The 20,860-nt window shown below is 41.1% G+C and overlaps 1 protein-coding gene across 1 annotated transcript in view; it reads right to left on the bottom strand.

The window, feature by feature from the left end:
• Positions 1-15,222, bottom strand: part of LOC106086554 (teneurin-a) — a 1,121,402-nt gene extending 1,106,180 nt beyond the window's left edge. The window contains exon 1 of the mRNA XM_059366919.1: positions 15,148-15,222. The gene's annotated coding sequence lies outside the window, so the exon portion shown is untranslated. The remainder of the gene's footprint in view (positions 1-15,147) is intronic.
• Between the last annotated feature and the right edge of the window lie 5,638 nt (positions 15,223-20,860).

The raw sequence follows: 20,860 nt of genomic DNA, 5'->3' as shown, positions 1-20,860 counted from the left end.
GAGGAGTTACAAACAGAATGTCGGAATTAGTATACCTCCATCCTATGGTGGAGGGTATGAAAAAAAAATTTAAAGTATCTTTACCAATTTCACAGTAACAGATGAATTTTGGCAACTTTCAATTTTGAAAAAATTCGTTTTCTCGTTCAAATACCTTTTATTTGAGTCCTATATTGCCTTCATTGGTCTATTTATCCATTTTCGGGTTGTGGGGGTTGGGCGGCCCTGCTAGACCTACCGCCCCAGATTTGTACCCCAAATTTTTATTTTTAGGTCACTAAAAGAGCTCAAAAGAATAATAATATCTTCACCTATCTCCAAGTTCTGGCGTTTTGGTTAGTAAGGGTAAAAGGGGAGAATCCGCTCCCTTTTCACACATCTAAAAATAAAGTAACTTATTCTGACCACTGGACTATTCTGTACTATTTGTGTCAAGAAAACTTACAGACAGACATACAAACAAATACACGTCGATTTTTATACAATATAATGGAAGATGGATTTATAGACAAACATCCTGGGAATTCGGAAGTGCAACGCTATGTACTTGACGAGGTGGCACTAGAGTCAAATTTTAGTCGTACTCCGGTACGTATGAGTTATGTTCATCATACGTCTTCAAATGTATGAATTCTTTTATTTCTATTGGAGTAATTTTTAATAATCTAGGAACAATTTTCACAACTAAAATTTTAAATTCCTTCCAACGTTGCTTAAAGTAGAAAGATTAATATGCCACCTACTCTACCTAAGATATAATTTTTATACCCACCACCGAAAGATGGGGGTATACTCTTTTTGTCACCCCATTTGCAACACATCGAAATATCCATTTCCGACTACAGGCTTTAAAAATGAAGATAATCAGCTGAAACTTTGCACAAATTCTTTCTTTGTCCATCGGCAGGTTAAGTGCGACGATGGGTTGAACGACTTGAAAGATAAGGTTCGGCCTATAAATAGTGTGTTGGCACTCAGTACAAAATTCAGCAATGTCTTTAAGACCAAGTGACACCGACGATGAGTTGCTAAACCAAATAGCGACCAAAAATTAAAAAAAAAAACAAGTAAAAGCGTGCTAAGTTCGGCCGGGCCGAATTTTATATACCCTCCACCATGGATCGCATTTGTCGAGTTCCTTTATCTTCTTAGGTTGATGGTCATGAGAGGAAATCGGATAATAATTGCGACCTCTAGAGGCTCAAGAAGTCAAGATCCCAGATCGGTTTATATGACAGCTATATAAGGTTATGAACCGATTTGAACCTTATTTGACACAGTTGTTGAAAGTAAGAATAAAATACGTCATGCAAAATTTCAGCCAAATCGGATAGGAATTGCGCCCTCTAGAGGCTCAAGAAGTCAAGACCCAACATCGGTTTATATGACAGCTATATCATATTACGCACCGATTTGAACCATCTTAGTGCATTTGTTGGAAGTGATACTGAAACACGTGCAAAATTTCAGTCAAATCGGACCAGAATTGTGCCCTCTAGAGACCAAAGAAGTCAAGACGCAAGATCGGTTAGTGCAGTTGTTGGAAGTGATACTAAAACACGTGCAAAATTTCAGTCAAATCGGATCAGAATTGCGTCCTCTAGAGACCCAAGAAGTCAAGACGCAAGATCGGTTTATATGGCAGCTATATCAAAACATGGAATGATACGGCCCATTTACAATCCCAACCGACCTAAACCAATAAGAAGTATTTGTGCAAAATTTCAAGCAGCTAGCTTTACTCCTTCGAGAGTTAGCGTGCTTCCGACAGACAGATGAACGGACGGACAGAACATGAAATGTCACGACGATTTTGGGGTCTCGGACGAATATTTCGAGGAGTTACAAACAGAATGTCGGAATTAGTATACCTCCATCCTATGGTGGAGGGTATGAAAAAAAAATTTAAAGTATCTTTACCAATTTCACAGTAACAGATGAATTTTGGCAACTTTCAATTTTGAAAAAATTCGTTTTCTCGTTCAAATACCTTTTATTTGAGTCCTATATTGCCTTCATTGGTCTATTTATCCATTTTCGGGTTGTGGGGGTTGGGCGGCCCTGCTAGACCTACCGCCCCAGATTTGTACCCCAAATTTTTATTTTTAGGTCACTAAAAGAGCTCAAAAGAATAATAATATCTCCACCTATCTCCAAGTTCTGGCGTTTTGGTTAGTAAGGGTAAAAGGGGAGAATCCGCTCCCTTTTCACACATCTAAAAATAAAGTAACTTATTCTGACCACTGGACTATTCTGTACTATTTGTGTCAAGAAAACTTACAGACAGACATACAAACAAATACACGTCGATTTTTATACAATATAATGGAAGATGGATTTATAGACAAACATCCTGGGAATTCGGAAGTGCAACGCTATGTACTTGACGAGGTGGCACTAGAGTCAAATTTTAGTCGTACTCCGGTACGTATGAGTTATGTTCATCATACGTCTTCAAATGTATGAATTCTTTTATTTCTATTGGAGTAATTTTTAATAATCTAGGAACAATTTTCACAACTAAAATTTTAAATTCCATCCAACGTTGCTTAAAGTAGAAAGATTAATATGCCACCTACTCTACCTAAGATATAATTTTTATACCCACCACCGAAAGATGGGGGTATACTCTTTTTGTCACCCCATTTGCAACACATCGAAATATCCATTTCCGACTACAGGCTTTAAAAATGAAGATAATCAGCTGAAACTTTGCACAAATTCTTTCTTTGTCCATCGGCAGGTTAAGTGCGACGATGGGTTGTATCGAATTATATCTTGATATAGCACTTATATATGCCGACCTTCCGATTTAAGGTTTAAAGCCCACTTAACCCACATTTATTATTCGATTTCGTAGAAATTTTGCACAATGTTTTGCGTTAGTCTCCTTAACATTCGTTGTTGTTGTTGTTGTTGCAGTTTATTGTGTACTATCTTTCGTCTGCTTGATTCTGTTGAGTGTCAAGACCCAGGAACTCCGCGACTAAGATGGGGTGCGTCCACAGGGATCTGGGTCTGAGTCGAGTGGGTCTGGCCGGGCAGTTAAACAGGTGACGTGTATCGTGCGGTCCCTGGTAACGGGACATACATCTTGCACGTCGGCATCAATCCTAGCTCTGTGGGAATTGAGGCGGCTGCATCTGCCGGAACGTTATTGAGCCAGAACCACTCTGGTTTACCGGGGGAGGTCGATTTCTTCGGGTGCAATGGGTGGTGGTCGTTCTCCAAGGACTACATTCACCCGGTAGCCAATTAACGCGTCTGCTACCGTGTCTGCATGAATGTTGTTCAGACCCGCTTGATATGCCGCTTGATCTAGAGGTTCTCTCTTGTAACGCTCTAGATCGTGTAGATCAACCTTAAGGCTTCTGGGCGGTGGGTATCTATCCACAAGATGATGATTTGGATGATTTCTGCGATAACAGCCCAGAAGGTATTGCTTAGACAGCATGTAGTTATGTCTTCGCACTGGTAGGATCTTTGTCTCCTGATGGATGTGGTCCACATGAGAACTAAGGAGACAGCCCGTCGCAGTTCGGAGGGCGGCATTCTGACAGATCTGAATATTATTCCACTGCGTGTCACAAAGTTGACGTGACCACACTGGCGCTGCATAACTTACCACAGACTGGCCAATTGCTTTGTACGTGGTCAACAAGGTTTCTTTGTCTGCACCCCAAGTGCTGCCAGCGAGTGACTTGAGGACCTTGTTTCTACTTTTGACTTTATTGCAGATTGCTGTGGCATGTGGGGAGAAAGTGTAAGAGCTGTCAAATGTGACGCCAAGTATTTTGGGACACTTGATGGTCGGAATCATTTCTCCATCGACCATCACAGTCAGCTCAGAATTCACCTCACGCGTATTTGTAGTGAACAGTGTGGCTGAAGATTTGGTGGCGGATATCTTCAGATTTCTTGCAGCGAAATATGAGGCAAGCTCGTTGAGATAGACGTTCAACCTATCGCAGATGTCATCAATGGGTGGGGGGCCTGATGCCATGATCGTACAGTCGTCCGCATATGATACGATCTCTATGCCGTCTGGAGGAGGTGGGATGGAGGATAGGTAGAGGTTAAACAGAGCCGGAGATATCACCCCACCTTGGGGAACTCCCTGTTTCACTCTACGGTGTTTTGACTTCTTATCCCTAAATTCAACAAATGACTGGCGGCCACACAGATAATTCGCGACCCAACGTTTTAGGCCTGGCTGGAGGGACGTGTTGGCGATGTCCTCAAATAATTTGGCATGGCTGACCGTGTCGAATGCCTTCGATAGGTCCAGTGCCACGAGGACCGTCCTGTCACATGGCCTGGGTTGATTGAAGCCACGGCAAATGTGTGTGGTGATGGCATGCAAAGCTGTTGTTGTGCTGTGCAGTCTCCGAAATCCGTGTTGATGCTCGGCGAATGGAAATTCTCCTACGAGGCTCGGGAGGAGTAATGCCTCAAGCGTCGGTCTGTACGACTCCCCCAAACTCGGGTCCTTACCAGGCTTCAGTAGCGGGATCACTCTGCCCATTTTCCAGACATCGGGAACTATAAGAGTGTTCAATGACAGGTTAAGGACTGTGGTAAGGTACTCAACTCCAGGTAAATCCAGATTCTTCAGCATCAATGTAGAGATTCCGTCGGGGCCCAACGCCTTGGAAGGTTTGGCGCCACGGATGACATTCGTAACTTCGCCCACGGTAAATTGTGATGGCTGTTCATCGGCTCGGAGACCACGAATACGGCGAATGGCTCTCCTCCTTGCCCTGTCTCTCTCGGGATGCACAATAAATTGACGGTTGAACAACCTGGCGCATCTCTTCGGATCAGTCACGGTTAACTCGCCAAAAGTGACTGAGGTCCTGTCGTCCCGTCTACCGGGGTTCGAGAGAGATTTAACAGTGGCCCACAATTTGTCTGCACCGGTGCCTAAGTTACATTGCTCCAAGTGTTCCAGCCACAAATTCCGCTTATGTTCGTTGACTACCCTGTTTATTTCCAGATTCAGCTCGCTGATTCTGGGGTTAGCGGGGTCCATAGCACGAATCCCATCACGCTCGTCTGCGAGTACCATTGCTTGTGCCGGGAAATTGGGCCGCACTTGCGGTATTCGACCGGCTGGTATAAAGCGAGCGGCTGCTGCGTTGATGATGTCTCGGAATTTCCTCTCGGCCACAAGCACATCAGAGGGGGGTGGCAGTTCATTGAAGCGGCGATTGGTATACTCTCTGAAGCCAGTCCAATTGGCCTTCTTGTAATTGATGAACGTCCGGCGCTCAGAGGTTATGAAGTCGGATGGTCGGTCGATGGTGAGGATTATGGGGAGGTGGTCTGACCCCAAAGAGATGACGGCTTGCCAGGATACGTCACTCAGGAGATCAGGGGATGCGATTGAGATGTCTGGCGAGCTGCTGCACCTCCTCGTAATCCTAGTGGGGGCATCCTCATTCACCGTGCAATACGTGGAGCTATCTATCTGCTCTGCCAAAGCTATGCCACGCTGGTCTTTACCTAGGGGAGAATGCCATGACGAGTGATGTGCATTAAAATCCCCCAGAACCAGACGACTATGGCCAGATAGCAACCCACTTATGTCGGGGCTGTAGGCCTGGCCATTAATCGGGACACAGCTACCAACCGGCGGTAAATACACGTTGTATATCTCTATCTAGGCAGTACCAGACCTGACTGCTACCCCCATACATTCCATGTATGGGTCACTAGCGTCAAGCGCAGGCGAGATAGGTCTATACTGCACGGAATGGTGTATAACGAAGGCCAATCCCCCACCTCCATTCCTAGAGCGATCCTTACGTAGCACATTGTAGCCGTGACAACTGTGCAAGCTGCAGGTGTTAGTCAGCTTTGTCTCCTGGATCGCTGCGACCGATATGCTCTTCCGACTCATAAAATCTACAATCTCATCAATCTTGCCTCGCAGTCCATTGCAGTTTAACTGCAAGAACGATACATTTCCCGACACTGGCCTGGCAATAGTAGGGCTAGGGTGCTGTCGTTGCATAAATTGCCGTACGGGAGAGGTCGGGGGGGTCACATAGTCCGACGACGAGGACGCCGAAGGCGACGACGGCGACGCTTGTGACCCACTGCTGGCTATGTTCGCACAGCACCTAGCGACATAACCAGTATGACTATACTCCCGTAGCGAGGTTAGGCCAGAGCAAGAACGGAAATGTACCCACTCCAAGCACCGGTTACACCTCACCGACACTGACCGATGATGAAGGCGGTTCTGGCAAACGGAACAGAACCAGGGTCCGGGGTTCTTTTCAATCCCGGCACGGACCAGAAGCATACGGAGAAGGCACTCCGGGATGTGCCTCTCCCATGACGAAAAAAGACGAACACGTACACTGAGGCGGCAGCCCTTGCCGATGAAGATTCCATCGGGTCAATCCGGTGCGTACAACCGGCTGCCATGGGATTGCCTTAACATTCGTATTGAGTATGGCCAAGATCGGGGTATATTTGGATATAGCTGCCATATAGAGTGATCTCTCGATTTAAGGTCTTGGGCCCATAAAAGGCGCTTAAATTTGGCACAAAAAACTATGTAGGACCTTCCGACATCCTTTCCCTATATGTCTATATTTGGATATAGCTGTCATATATTCAGATTTCCCGATTGAAGGTCTTGGGCTCATAAAATAAGCATTTATTGCCCGATTAGACCCTTTAAAATTCGTGGTCAATATGACCTCCATCAGTCTATATTTGAATATAGCTCTCATATAGACCGATCTCCCGATCTATGATCTTGAGCCCATAAAAGTCGCATTTATTTTCGGATTTCGCTGAAATTTGACAGAAATATGTTAAACTTACTGACATCCATTCCCTATATGGTTCAGTTTGGACTATAGTTGGATATAGTTGTCATATATACCGATCTCCCGATTTTAGTCCTGGGACCCATTAAAGCAGCGATAATTACTCTATTTCCCTGAAACGTGACAAAGAGAGCTGTGTTGGATAATTTGGCATATTGGCCTATGTTAGGCTTTTCGACATCCGTGCCCTATATCCTTCACAACGGTTTTTATTTGGATATAGCTGCCATATAGACTGATCTCTCGACTAAGGGTTTGGGGCTCATAAAAGTCTCTTTTATTACCCGGTTTCACTGAAGTTTGACACAAGGATGTTAGGCTTTCTGAGATCCATTCTCTTTATGGTTCAAATCGGTCTATAGTTGGATATAGCTGCCATATATACCGATCTCCCGATTTTAGTCCTTGGACCCATAAAAGCAGCGTCTATAACCCGATTTCGCTGAAATGTGACACAGAAAACTGTGTTGGGCATAGCTGCTTTAAGGTCTGGGACCCATACAAGGTGCACTTGTTATCCGATTTTGCTGAAATGTGGCATAGTGACCTATGTGACTTTTCGCCATTCGTGCCTTATATGGTTCAGATCGGTCAATATTTTGATATAGCTGCCATATTGACAAATATTCTGTTTTAACAACTTGAACAGTGAATTGCATTAGTTGGACCACTCGGACCATATTTAAATATACCTGCAATGGGTTTCATAAATAACACATTTTTCTCCGGATTATGACGAAAGGTTACCAGCAACGAAATTTGCAGAAGCTGTAGAGACATCGAGGAAGAAGAGACTACAGAACACCTTCTATGGGTGTGTCCCGCACCAGCAGTTAGAAGGAGTTTCACTTTAGGTTCTCATTTCTTTGAGAACCTGTCTGATTTAGAGGATGTGAACATTCGCAAGTTATTGGGCTTTTTAAAGCGGTCAGGATGGTTCAACGGTAGGAACTATTGTAGAAGGTATCTTTCTTCTTCTGTTCCTGTGGTATCACAATGGACGAATACCTCTAAATGAGTCTGATGGTAGACTGCTACTTAAACCTAACCTAACCTAACCATGACGAAAGGTGTTTAACATATAAACCTGAGGTGGTGGGTGTCCAAAGTTCGGCCCGGCAAAACTTAATGCCTTTTTTTTGTTTTTTCTTTTAATTTCCTACATAAAACTGTGCGTATGTAGTTTCATGCATGCTTGCTACCAAATTATGTTAATAAAGACCAATTCATGGGCTGGATATTCATTTCTATGGAACTCATTTCGTGTATATTTGTCTATCACACATGTGCAATGCACATATTAAGGACAAAGATACAAATATTGTACACAATGTGCATTGCTTTAATTTACACAAACGGACAATGTTTTTTCGTTTTTTAGAACGATAAAATGGAACGATTTCCAAGAAATTCTAATTGTTTTATTTGGCAATACTTGCAAAACTTTTTTAGGACAGCTTTGGGATAAAGTAGAACGTATACAACATAGTATACAACATAGCAGATAGAAAAAATCACCAAAATTGATGTTTGTAAAATCTGTGAATAATTTGTAGTCGTACATAGTTTTAGTTCAATTCCTTTACTTTTAAAAACAGATATGTAGATATTTCAGCAGAGAGACATATGAAAATCATTCTGATATCAAGACCTTCGGTTTTTTTTTTGTGCGTAAAATTTTACGAAAGGTGTGCGGTGTGGGAACTTTCGTAGCCTAAGCAGAATAATTCATCCAGAGTTTATTTGAGCATTTTACACCAATCACAGAAGGACGGGATTTTATTCGTTTTGCCATTTCTTTCGCTATACAGCGAAATAATAAATTCCTACCCTATAAAGTATAAATGCGGACTGTCCCATAAACAGTCGAACTAATAAAGAAAAAAGTAAGGGTTAGCAAAAGTAGTGCGTAGCCAAAAATTTAATACCCTACACCTACCCTAAAAGTGGAAATTGGGAGCTATTTCTAATTCTGAACCGAATTTAATGGACTTCGGAGGAGAGTTTTAGATGGGTTATAAAATAATCCGAATCAAATTTCTAGTAAATTTGTTTAAATTTGTAATAACTATGGTACTATATAAGCAAATATGACGATGTAAATATTTTTATATATATGTGCAAGGTGGTCGATGTATATAGAAGCTAAATAAAAAAAATCTGAAAAATCTTTAACCAAAAATGGCAAAAATTTTCGTGGCAATCAGTCGACAAATGACCACATTGTAAATCACTCAAAGTCGGAGCGGTATTTCAATCTGAAGATTTTGGAAAGATTGGTGAATAAAAGTGTTTGCCATAGCTGTAGAAGTAAAAATCGGCGCTGGCCATACTATTCTAAACCTGATATCATCGATCAAATTTTGTGATCATATTGTCACATCGATAACCTCCTCCCGAATTCTATTAACAAATGTAGCGGTGCTACCAATATTAAGTGTTATTAGGTCCTTAGGTTAGGTTAGGTCGAAAAGAGGGTGCAGATATAAATCCGCCCCATGCCACTATGGACATACACCTAAGCCAGTAATCGGCTTGTTGTGCGCTCTTAAAACTATAAAGTAACCTCTAAAACGAAAATTTTTAGTTATGAATTCCGTGGTACTTACAAAATCCTTCATTGTTTTCAATGCCACTCCCCTAAGTTGGTTCATATATGATATTGTGGCTCCACCTAAGTACCGGTATTTGTTGGGCGCGAAAGCCGGGCAATGACAAAGGAAATGCTCCAACGTCTCATCATCTTCCCCGCATGCCCTACACATGCTATCACTTGCCGCACCGATTTTACATAAGTGAACTCATAGTCCTATGTGTCCCGCTATGATACCAATAGCTATACTGACCTCCTTCTAGCTTCCTTTCAGTAATAGCCTCGTTTTCTTACGATCTAGATCTTCCCATAGGATTTTCGACGTCCTACCGACCGTTTCGCTGTTCTACAATGTTGCATGCGCATTCGTCGCCCACTCCCTTAACTCGGCCGGCGTCGACCCGAAAGGCTTCGGGTTAAGTTTATTGACAGCAGTCCTCTAGCCTTCACCGCCAAATTGCCTAATCTGCCCTTTTATTTCCCCTTACTCCGTTATGGCCCGGCACCCAAACGATGCGGATTTTGCCATTCTCAGAGAAGGCGTTAATCTTCTTCTTACACTGAAAGAGTGTTCGTGACCTTACCGTCCTGGTTGTTATTCCCCTTATGGCAATTTTACTGTCCGTAAAGATGTTCACACTCGACATCCTCGAGTTAGCACTGCACGCATTCCATGATCGCCCGGATCTCCGCCTGCAGGACCGTATTATGATCAGGTAGTCTAAAACAGATCTCAGTCCCTGGGTTCTCAATGTTAACCCCCAGGCCCACTCTGTCCTCTAGCTTTGATCCATACGTGTAGGATGATCTTTCAGATGGCAATACTAGGGTTCCGTCAATCCAAGACTGTGCCGATGGCAGCAGTGCATCGCACTCGACTTCAAAGCTCATTTCGGGTATCCGATCCGTAACCTCTTCCCTTCAGTCCAGGTTTCCTATTAGGTCGTTAGTATTTAAGAATTCTGCCAGAGCTTGGCCCCGCTTATTAATATTGGTACTACCCCACGAAATGTGGTGAAAGTTCATATCGCCTCTACTAGTACTTTATTTCCTATCTATTTGGCGTTACTCACCAGCCGTAGCAGCTCAGACGTGGGTGGGGTGTCAGAGAGTCGATAGTCAGATAAAGTGATGCCGGGTATGCTCCACCGTCTCCCTGTCTCATAACTTTTGCATCCGACATTGAAAACTCTGGGGAAAATACACCATTTAAATTTTTATGACAAATAACGTAGGTCCTCCGCCGAGTACCAGTATTAGCATAGAATAATTGGGAGTTGATATGGTTCAGTCCACAAACTTTGTTCCGTGTCGTCCATAGCTCCTGATTTATGTCACTATTAATCTTATCCTTGCTGATTTTCTCCATCAGAGCGTGTGTAGTCGTCTCGCTCTTGTGAAGGTTTATCAGGATGACCTCACTCATTGGTTCTCCAGTAAATGGCCATCTTTGCAGTTGGTGATGGTCTCATCCTCTGGTCCCTGTTCTTTAGAATGCAATACGTTTACTATCAATGCACTAACTGATGTTTAAATATAAGAATTTTTTCCTATCCTAGTCTTCCGAATCTTGAGAAAGTTGGTGGAACCGTTATCATTGTGTCCTTGTTCGATATGCTGTATTGAGTCTTCTTTCCGTGCACTATCTGATATTCCAATATTACGATCTTTTCCTATCCTATTCTTCGAAATCTTGAGTAAAAGGGCTTCTTGAAAGAAGGTGATGGTCTCTTCGTCGGCTCCTAATCTTCCGAATCTTGAGAAAATCGTTGACGGTTCCATCGTCGGAAGCCTGCTCGTAAGATTGTGTTGAATCGCTCGTCCCTGAAATGCCTGATGTTTTTGTATGAGGAACCTTGCTTCCCCTAGTCTTCCCCCTTGTTCATTAGGCGGAAGTGAGTGTCCTGCCACTTCACTGCCTAATGGCTCAATATAAGGATATTTGCCTACCATAGTCTTCCCAATCTTGAAAACAGACAGCATTCAGTCTGAAGTCTCCATTGCGGGAGGGATGGCTTGGTCTGGTTCCAGAGTATTTGGAAGCTAGGAGTTCTTTTTCTTCTTTAGCGTCTTAGCAGTGTTATGCTCTTCGGGAGATCTGACTCTCTTTCCAGCTTCTGTAGCAGTGCTTGGAAGGTCAGTTCAATCCTTTTCAGCATCCTGCACTTTCGCCTGATTGCGCTGCCGCGGCATACTCTTTTGTCTCCTTCATTGTGCCACGGATTACTTTCACGGTCTTCTTATGAGCTTAACAAAGACCTCGCTCATTTCTGTCGTCATCCAGCTGACCTCGTTGACATTCACTGTCTAAATCTGAATTGGAAACAGCGCCTTTACTTAAAGGCTGGGGACGAACTGCGCATACATCTGGTTTATCGGTTTCTTCCTCAAATGTTAGGTTAGGTTTAAAAGAAGATGCAGATAATAATCCGCCCCATGCCACTATGGACATACACCTAAGCCAGTAATCGGCTTGTTGTGCGCTCTAAAAACTATAAAGTAACCTCTAAAAAGAAAATTTTTAGTTATGAATTCCGTGCTACTTACAAAATCCTTATTTGTTTTCAATACCACTCTCCTAAGTTGGTTCATATCTGGTATTGTGTCTTCACCTAAGTGTCGATATCTATTAGACGCGAAAGCCGGGCAATGACATAGGAAATGCTCCAATGACTCATCATCTTCCCCGCATGTGCTACACATGCTATCACTTGCCTCACAGATTTTACATAAGTGAGATCGTAGTCTTATGTGTCCCGTTATGATACCAATAGCTACATTGACCTCCTGACCTCGCCGACCTACCGACCGTTTCGTTGTTCCACAATGTTGCATGCGCATTCGTCGCCCACTCCCTTAACTCGGACTGCGTCGAGCCGAAAGGCTTCGGATTAACCAAGTTTATTGACGGCAGTCCTCTGGCCTTCAACGCCAAATCGTCTGCCCTTTCATTTCCCCTGACTCCGTTATGGCCCGACACCCAAACGATGCGGATTTTGCCATCCTCAGAGAATGTGTTAATCTCATTCTAACACTGCACGACTGTTCGTGACCTTACCGTCCTGGTTGTTATTGCCCTTATGGCAATTTTAGTGTCGGTAGAGATGTTCACAATCGACGTCCTCGCGTTAGCACCACACCACTTCACGCATTCCGTGATCGCCCAGATCTCCGCCTGCAGGCAGTCTAAAACAGATCTCAGTCCCCAAACTTAGGATATCTCTTGTTACACCAAACATTGTTGTTGTTTTAATTAAAAAATTTCCCTGAGTGAATTACCACAATTCACTGCCGAGTTTAACTATCCACATGTCGTGTACCTGAAATAAAATTCGTGTTATCGAGATATAGTCGTGAAAACAAAACAATCAGACATGTGCAGAAAGATCAGATCTTTCTGCACATGTCCGATTGCTGTGCAGTGATTACCACACTTAACTGGGTTTTATTGCAAATGTAATGTTATTAAATACTTAATTACTCCAAATTACATTATTATACCCACCACCATACATACATTATTATACCGAACACCCCATAAAGTGTATATATTCTTGATCGTCTTGATGTTCTGAATCGATTTGGCCATGTCCATACATCCGTCCGTGGAAATCACAATAGTTCTCGTACCCGTAAGCTAAAGTTGTTGGGGATTGCAAATGGGCCACATCGGTTCAGATTTAGATATAGCTTCCATAAAAACCGATCTCCAGATTTGACTTCTTGATCCCCTGGAAGACGCAATTTTTGCCCGATTTAGCAGAAATTTTGCACTCAGTATCTTGTTATGACTTCCAAAAACTGCGTCAATCACCGTTCAAATCGGTCTATAATCTGATATAGCTCCCATATAAACCGATCTCCCGATTTGAATTCTTGAGCCCTTACAAGCCGCAATACTTGTCCGATTTGGCCTAAATTTTGCAAGTAGTGTTTTGTTATGATTTCCAACAACTGGGCCTAGTACGGTCCGAGTCGGTGTATAACCTGATATTGCTCCTAAACCAATCTTCCGATTTGACTTTATCATTTTGTATACATTTATAGCAGAATTAATGGTGGTTGGTCCCCAAGATTCGGCCCGACCGAATTTAGCACGCTTTTACTTCTTATACCCAACACCGAAGGATGGGGGTATATTCATTTTGTCATTCCGTTTGCAACACATCGAAATATTCATTTCCGAACCTATAAAGTATACATATTCTTGATCAGCGCAAAAATCTAAGACAATCTAGCCATGACCGTCCGTCTGTCTGTTGAAATTACGTAACAGTCTTTAAAAATAGAGATATTGTGATCAAATTTTGCGCAGATTCTTTTTTTTTTTGCCATAAGCAGGCTAAGTTCGACGATGGGTTATATCGGACTATATCTTGATATAGCCCCCATATAGACCAATCCGCCGATTTAAGGTCTTAGACCCATAAAAGCAACATTTATTATCCGATTTTGCTGAAATTGGAGACAGTGAGTTGTGTTAAGCCTTTCGACATCCTTCTTCAATTTGGCCCAGATCGGTATAGATTTGAATATTGCTGCCGTATAGACCCATCTCTTGATTTAAGGTTTTGGGCCAATAAAAGGCGCATTTACTGTCCGATGTCGCGAAATTTGGGACAGAGAGTTGTGTTAATATCTTCGACATTTTTCTGCAATGTGGCCCAAATCGGTCTAGATTTAGATATAGCTGCCATATAGACCGATCTCCCGATTTACGGTTTTGTGCCCACAAAAGGGGCATTTATTGTCCGATTTCGCCGAAATTAGAGACAGTGAGTTATGTTAAGCCCCTGAACAAACTTCTGCAATATGGCCCGGATCGGTTCGGATTTGGATTTAGCTGCCATATGGATCGATCTCTCGATTTAAGGTTTTTGGGGCCATAAAAGGAGCATTAATTGTCCGAGTTTCTTCGACATTTGCCAGCAACTTGGCCCAAATCGGTCCAGATTTGGATATAGCTGCCATATAGAACGATATTTCGATTTAAATTCTTGGCCCCATAAAAGTCGCATTTATTGTTTAATTTCACCGAAATTTGGGACAGAGAGTTGTGTTAATATCTTCGACATTTTTCTGCAACTTGGCTCAAATCTGTCCAGAATTGTATATAGCAGCCATATAGAACGATATTTCGATTTAAATTCTTGGCCCCATAAAGGCGCATTTATAATCCGGTTTCACTGAAATTTGACACAGTGACTTGTATTAGGCTTTTTGACATCCTTGTCGTATATAGTTCACCTCGGTTTATTTTTAGATATAGCTACTAAAAATATCAATACTTTGTTTTACACAATTGCACAATGACTTGAACTTATTAGTATTAGGCCCAAATCGGAACATATTTCGATATGCTATGCTATGGGGTATAAGGTATGCCTGATTTTGACGAAAGGTGGTTTACATATATACCCGAGGTTATGGGTATCCATAGTTCGGCCCAGCCGAACTTGTTTTTGCTTTTGTTTTTACTAACAAATTTCTCTGAGTGAATTACCACAATTCACTGGCGAATGTAACTATCCCCATCTTTGCTACATGTCGTATACCTGAAATAAAATTCGTGATTTCGAGATATTATCGTGAAACGAATATCTGATCTTTCTGCACATGTCCGATTGCTGCGCAGTGATTACCACCCTTAACTGGGTTTTATTGCAAATATAATGTTATTAAATACTTAATTACTACAAATTACATTACTTGTGTTTTATTTATATTAATATGTAATCCACAGCGATTTGGGGCAGGTATTGTTGCCTATATCCTTAATTATCCTGTCGGTAATATGTGTGGGTGTATGGCTGGGACCAGTATCAAAGGTCAGTTTTATAGCAAGTAAGCCAACGCGTAATCCTCTTGTGGTCGGTTACAAAAACCAAGGATAAAGTTTTATTTAAGTTTTTGGTTTTTTTTTTGTTGCTGTTCTTTATTTTCCTTTGTTGTTATAGTATTTGCTGCTCTTTTATGATTATTAAATAATTAATGAATGAACAGGGAACAAGTTTCTGTAGATTAAATTGAAACTAGTACAATTATCGCATGACGGGGTGGAAAAGGGGTTTTTTTTTATCTTGCAATCCACTTGCTACGGTTGTATGTATTTTTTTGCCTTTACACACTTTGACATGCTTAACTTAAATACATGTGATATCCCCAGGAGGTAAATAGTTGGGATTTTAAGTTAATTACATTCTTGTTTTACACATGGGCATTAGCAATATACGACAGAAGTATATATATAAGATTGAATCTAGTAATTTTTTTTATAATTAATTTTTTTTCTTCCGTTAATTTCATTTAAGCGACATGGCATTTAAAAGCTGCTATTTAATGCAGAACACTGTGGGTTTTTCTAATGATAGGGGTTTGATAAATAATTTCTACTACGTTAAGCACTATCATTCAATTTGATTTGCATTCGATTTGCAATTTGAATTAAAACATTTTTTCGCGGTTTACTTTATACCTTGTTTGGCCCTGAAGGCTTAATATAAGATTTTTATTTGAAATGATTTGATTTATGTTTAGTAGTTGTGATAATCATTGGGACTTTGTTTAAAAATGGATGTTTAGATTATTTCAAGAAGAGTTATCCTGATTTAAATAAAATCACCAAAATTTTTTAGCACTTTTTCTAAGATTTAAACTCTGGTTCGTTACAATTTTTGTATGTTAATCTCGATATTGGCCATAAGCTCTTTCTTATTTTAATGATCCAAAACCAATTTTTGTTATATTTGTTTTTAACTTTATATCTTGCTATATATATCATTAAAATTGCTATTTTTCAGGCTTGGCATTGGCTAGACATACAGCTTCTTTTTTCACAGAAAATTTCAAAAATTTTCAGTATTCTTGTGCTTTTGAATATTTGTGTTAGATTTTATTTTGCTTTTCTATAATTTTTTATTTCTTTAATTCATTTACCCTTTCAATCTATTGGCATGCTTTAACACTGGCTATTTGTTTTCCTTTTATAATTATTATTTAACCTTTTTTTGTAATACTTATTGTATCACTTCATTTTATCTTTAATTTCACTTCCAATTTCACTTTTATATGACAATTTCACATCCATGCTTTTGTGGCGACCCAAACTTTCGTTATTTGTTTTATTACACGGCGCGTCATTCTCCGCAATTCACACACGAAGGCGAAAATGGTCGTTGGGATTGTAACAAGTTTACGCCTTGAAGTACCGCCATTGACTAAATAATGATTTTGTTCTGTGACAGAATTTCGAAGGAGACAAACACTCTGCTAAAGGACATTCCTTTGAAACCACATGAAACCAGCATTGTAGGTTTTACTCCCGCTCTCTTTTTGGGATATTCCAATATCTGGCATCAACAAGAAAAGCTTTTTATTATCCCACTACACTCTTATACCATACATGTGCGCATTATCCTTTCACTTTTATGCTCTCTATTATTTCTCTTTCTCTTGCTTGCTGGTCAACGTATGCTCTACGAATTCATAGTTCTCTGTTTCGGCTTTTTTTTGGTTTATGGTTGCGTTTAAGTCGTGTTGTATGGTTTCTAGTCGTCCTGCCTGGCTCTTTGTATGATGAAGGCAAAAACAACGTGGACTACCACAATGTTGTTAAAATTGTGCTGTTTGAGTTTTTTAATTGTAACCTTATTTAGTTTGACTGTGATTTTGTTGCTTTAGTAATTTTTTTTTTTGGTACTTTTAATGCAGCTTTGCTTTGTTGTTTTTTTTCTCTTTTTTTCGTGAATCAGAATTTTGTTGGTACTATGCTTGCTGCCACCACTGCCACTGTTGTTATTCGCTTTGTGTACATTTGGAATGTCTGGTTGGCGCGTTGTTTTTGGTTTCGTTGGCAGTTAACACAATTAGTTTTTGCTGTCATTTGTGGCCGTGTCGTTTGCTTGGATTTTTTTTTTTTTGTAGTTCGTTGAATTTGGGTTACTGTGGTGTTGCTTTTTTTGGAACATTTGGTTTTGATGGCCAAATGGCCGTTAAATTTCCTAAACTACTACTGCATTAGGTGCGTAAATGCTGAGGCTTATTTAAGCAAGTGTTTCTAAATGACCTTTTTAAGATTTCTATTGATAGACCGTGGTATTGCGGTTGGGGGGAAGTTTCCCAGCACTCTTATACTTCAGGAAACTCTACCGAAAGTGGTCTAGGCGAAAATCTGTGCTAGCCAAAAGCAGATCTTTTCAGGAGCATATACAAGTTAATAACAGTGGCACCTGTCTCCTGGGGAGGAAAGAATGTTCCATATACTGAAAGCGCAAAATGCCAGGGTGTTGTGATGGACTGGAAATTGAACTTCAAATCAAATATTTTGGAAAGGAAAACAATGGTAAAGCTTACCCTATACACCTGCAAGAGAGCCTTTGACAAAAGTTGGGGGACTAAGATATAATGTCATCACAACGTTTGGCTTAAATATTGTATCTTCTCAGTCAGCCAGGCAATCATTAAATCCCTGGTGAAAGTATTTCTGAACACAAAAACCGCTCTCGACTGTCGCAGATCTCTCAACCAGATGGCTGAACAGTTCAAAATTCACCTGTTCTGGGTGCTGGGCCACAGAGATATCCCAGGGAATTGTAAAGCGTACGAGCTTGCGAAACTAGGATCTGCCCTTCACATTGCAGATATAATGGAATCTGTGGATATGCCTCTAGCGACATCTTTTCATGAAAGATGGTCACTAAGAGGGGACTGTGAGCATTCCAAAACTATTTGGCCTAATCTAGACTTAAAGAGGTCTACCGATTTGTTGCCGTTGGCTAGAACAGACGTCTCATTCATTGTGTCCGTTATGACAGGTCACTGTCTGATCGGAAAACATACTGACAGACTGAAGGTTGCCAGTAACGACTTTTGCAGAAGCTGTAGGGACATCGATGAAGAAGAGACTAAAGAACACCTTCTGTTTGTGTGTCCCGCACTAGCAATCAGAAAGAGTTCCACTTTAGGTTCTCTTTTCTTTGAGAACCTGTCTGATTTAGCGGATGTGAACATTCGCAATTTATTGGGCTTTTTAAAGCTATCTGGGTGATTCAACGGTAGGTACTAGAAGGCATCTTCCTTCTTCTGTTCCTGTGGTATCACAATGGACGACAACGTCTAAGTAAGTCTAATGGCATACTGTCACTTGAACGTATTCTAACCAGCGTATCATGCACTGGGTATACAATATTGTAGTTCAAAAGTCCACATATTGTTCAATACTCAGCCGGTTCCAAAGAATGGTTTGTTTGTGCATCACAGCCGCACTGAGGACTACGACCACTTCTGTGAGGCCAAGGGAACTTTAGATTGGTCATGTGACGACTACGGACACTGTGTCATGCTTGAGACACTGCTCGATGTTTTAGATAATGTGGATTGTATATTGCCTGAGGCGCTTTTTGGTAAAAACAAGTAAAAGCGTGCAAAATTCGGCCGAGCCGAATCTTATATACCTTCCACCATGAATCGCATTTGTCGAGTTCATTTCCCCGGTACATCTTTTTAGGCAAACAAAGGATAAAAGACAAGTTATAGTCCAAGTTATATAGATCGGGAGCTGTATCAAGCTATAGATCGATTCTGACCATATTGCACACGTATGTTGAAGCCCATGGAAGGAGCCGTTGTACAAAATTTGTGCCAAATCGGATGAGAATTACGCTCTCTAGAGACTCAAGAAGTCAAGACCCAAGATCGGTTTGTATGGCAGTTATATCAGATTATGGGCCGATTAGGACCATACTTCGCACAGTTGTTGGAAGTGATATTAAAACACTATGTGTCAAATTTCTGTCACTGTGCCAGATATGGTTCAAATCGGTTCAAAACCTGATATAGCTGTTATATAAACAGATCTGGGGACTTTACTTCTTGAGCTTCTAGAGGGCGCAATTCCTACCCGATTTGGCTGAAATTTTGCAAGACATATTTTATTCTTACTTTCAACAACTGTGTCAAATAAGGTTCAAATCGGTTCATAACCTGATATAGCTGCCATATAAACCGATCTGGGATCTTGACTTCTTAAGCCTATAGAGGTCGCAATTATTATCCGATTTGCCTGAAACTTTGTAGAACAGATTCTCTCATGACCATTAACATACGTGTTTATTATGGTCTGAATCGATATATAGCCCGATACAGCTCCCATATAAGTCGATCTCTCTATTTTACTTCTTGAGCCCCCAAAGGGTGCAATTCTTATTCGAAATGGCTGACATTTTACACAGGTCTCCAACATATAATTTTTTTGTGGTCCAAACCGGACCATATCTTGATATCGCTCTAATAGCAGAGCAAATCATTTCTTATATCCTTTTTTTGCCTAAGAAAAGATGCCGGGAAAAGAGCTCGACAAATGCGCTCCATGGTGGAGGCTATATAAGATTCGGCCCGGCCGAACTAAGCACGCTTTTACTTGTTTAATCTTTAAAATCTCTCGATTTAGACCATACTTAGAACGGTTTTTGGAAGTAATATCAAAACACCGCGTGCAAAATTTCAGTCAAATCGGACGAGAATTGCGCCCTGTATGGCTCAAGAAGTCACGACCCAAGATCGGTTTATATGGCAGCTATATCAAAACATGGACCGATTTGGCCCATTTACAATCCCAACCGACCTACGCTAATAAGAAGTTTTTGTCCAAAATTTCAAGCGGCTAGCTTTACTAATTCCAAAGTTAGCGTGCTTTCGACAGACAGACGGACAGGGAAAAGACGGACGGATATGGCTAGTTCGACTTAAAATGTCACGACGATCAAGAATATATATATTGTACTTTATGGGGTCTTAGACGCATATTTGGAGGTGTTACAAACAGAATAACGAAATTAGTATACACCCATCATATGGTGGAGGGTATAAAAACAAACCCATCTGAACCATATACGGCACGGATGTCGAAAAGCCTAACATAAGTCCCTGTGTCAAATTTCTGTTAAATGGGATTATAAATGCGCATTTTATTTGGCCAAGACATTAAATCGAGAAATTGGTCTAAATGGCAGCTATAACCAAATCTGGACTGCTTTGGGCCAGGTTGTAGACAAATTTCGAAGAGCCTAACACAACCCACTGTCCCAAATTTCAGCGAAATCGGACAATAAGTGCGCCTTTTATGGGTCCAAGAACTTAAATCGAGAGATCAGTCTATATGGCAGCTATATCAAAATTTTTACCGATCTGGGCCATATTAAAAAAAGAAGTCAATGGGCCTAACACAACTCACTGTCCCAAATTTCAGCAAAATCGGATGATAAATATGGCTTTTATTTGCCTAATAACCTTAGTCGGCGGATCGATCAATAGGGGGGCTGTATCAAGATATAGTCCGATATATCCGATCTTTGAACCTAACCTACTTATAGACAAAAAAAGAATCTATAGAAATATAGCGTGATTTCAACAGACAGACGGACGG

This window comes from Stomoxys calcitrans, chromosome 4 (assembly GCF_963082655.1).
Source record: "Stomoxys calcitrans chromosome 4, idStoCalc2.1, whole genome shotgun sequence".
NCBI classification, from domain to species: Eukaryota; Metazoa; Arthropoda; class Insecta; order Diptera; family Muscidae; genus Stomoxys; species Stomoxys calcitrans.
This window is presented reverse-complemented; position numbering and strand designations above follow the sequence as displayed.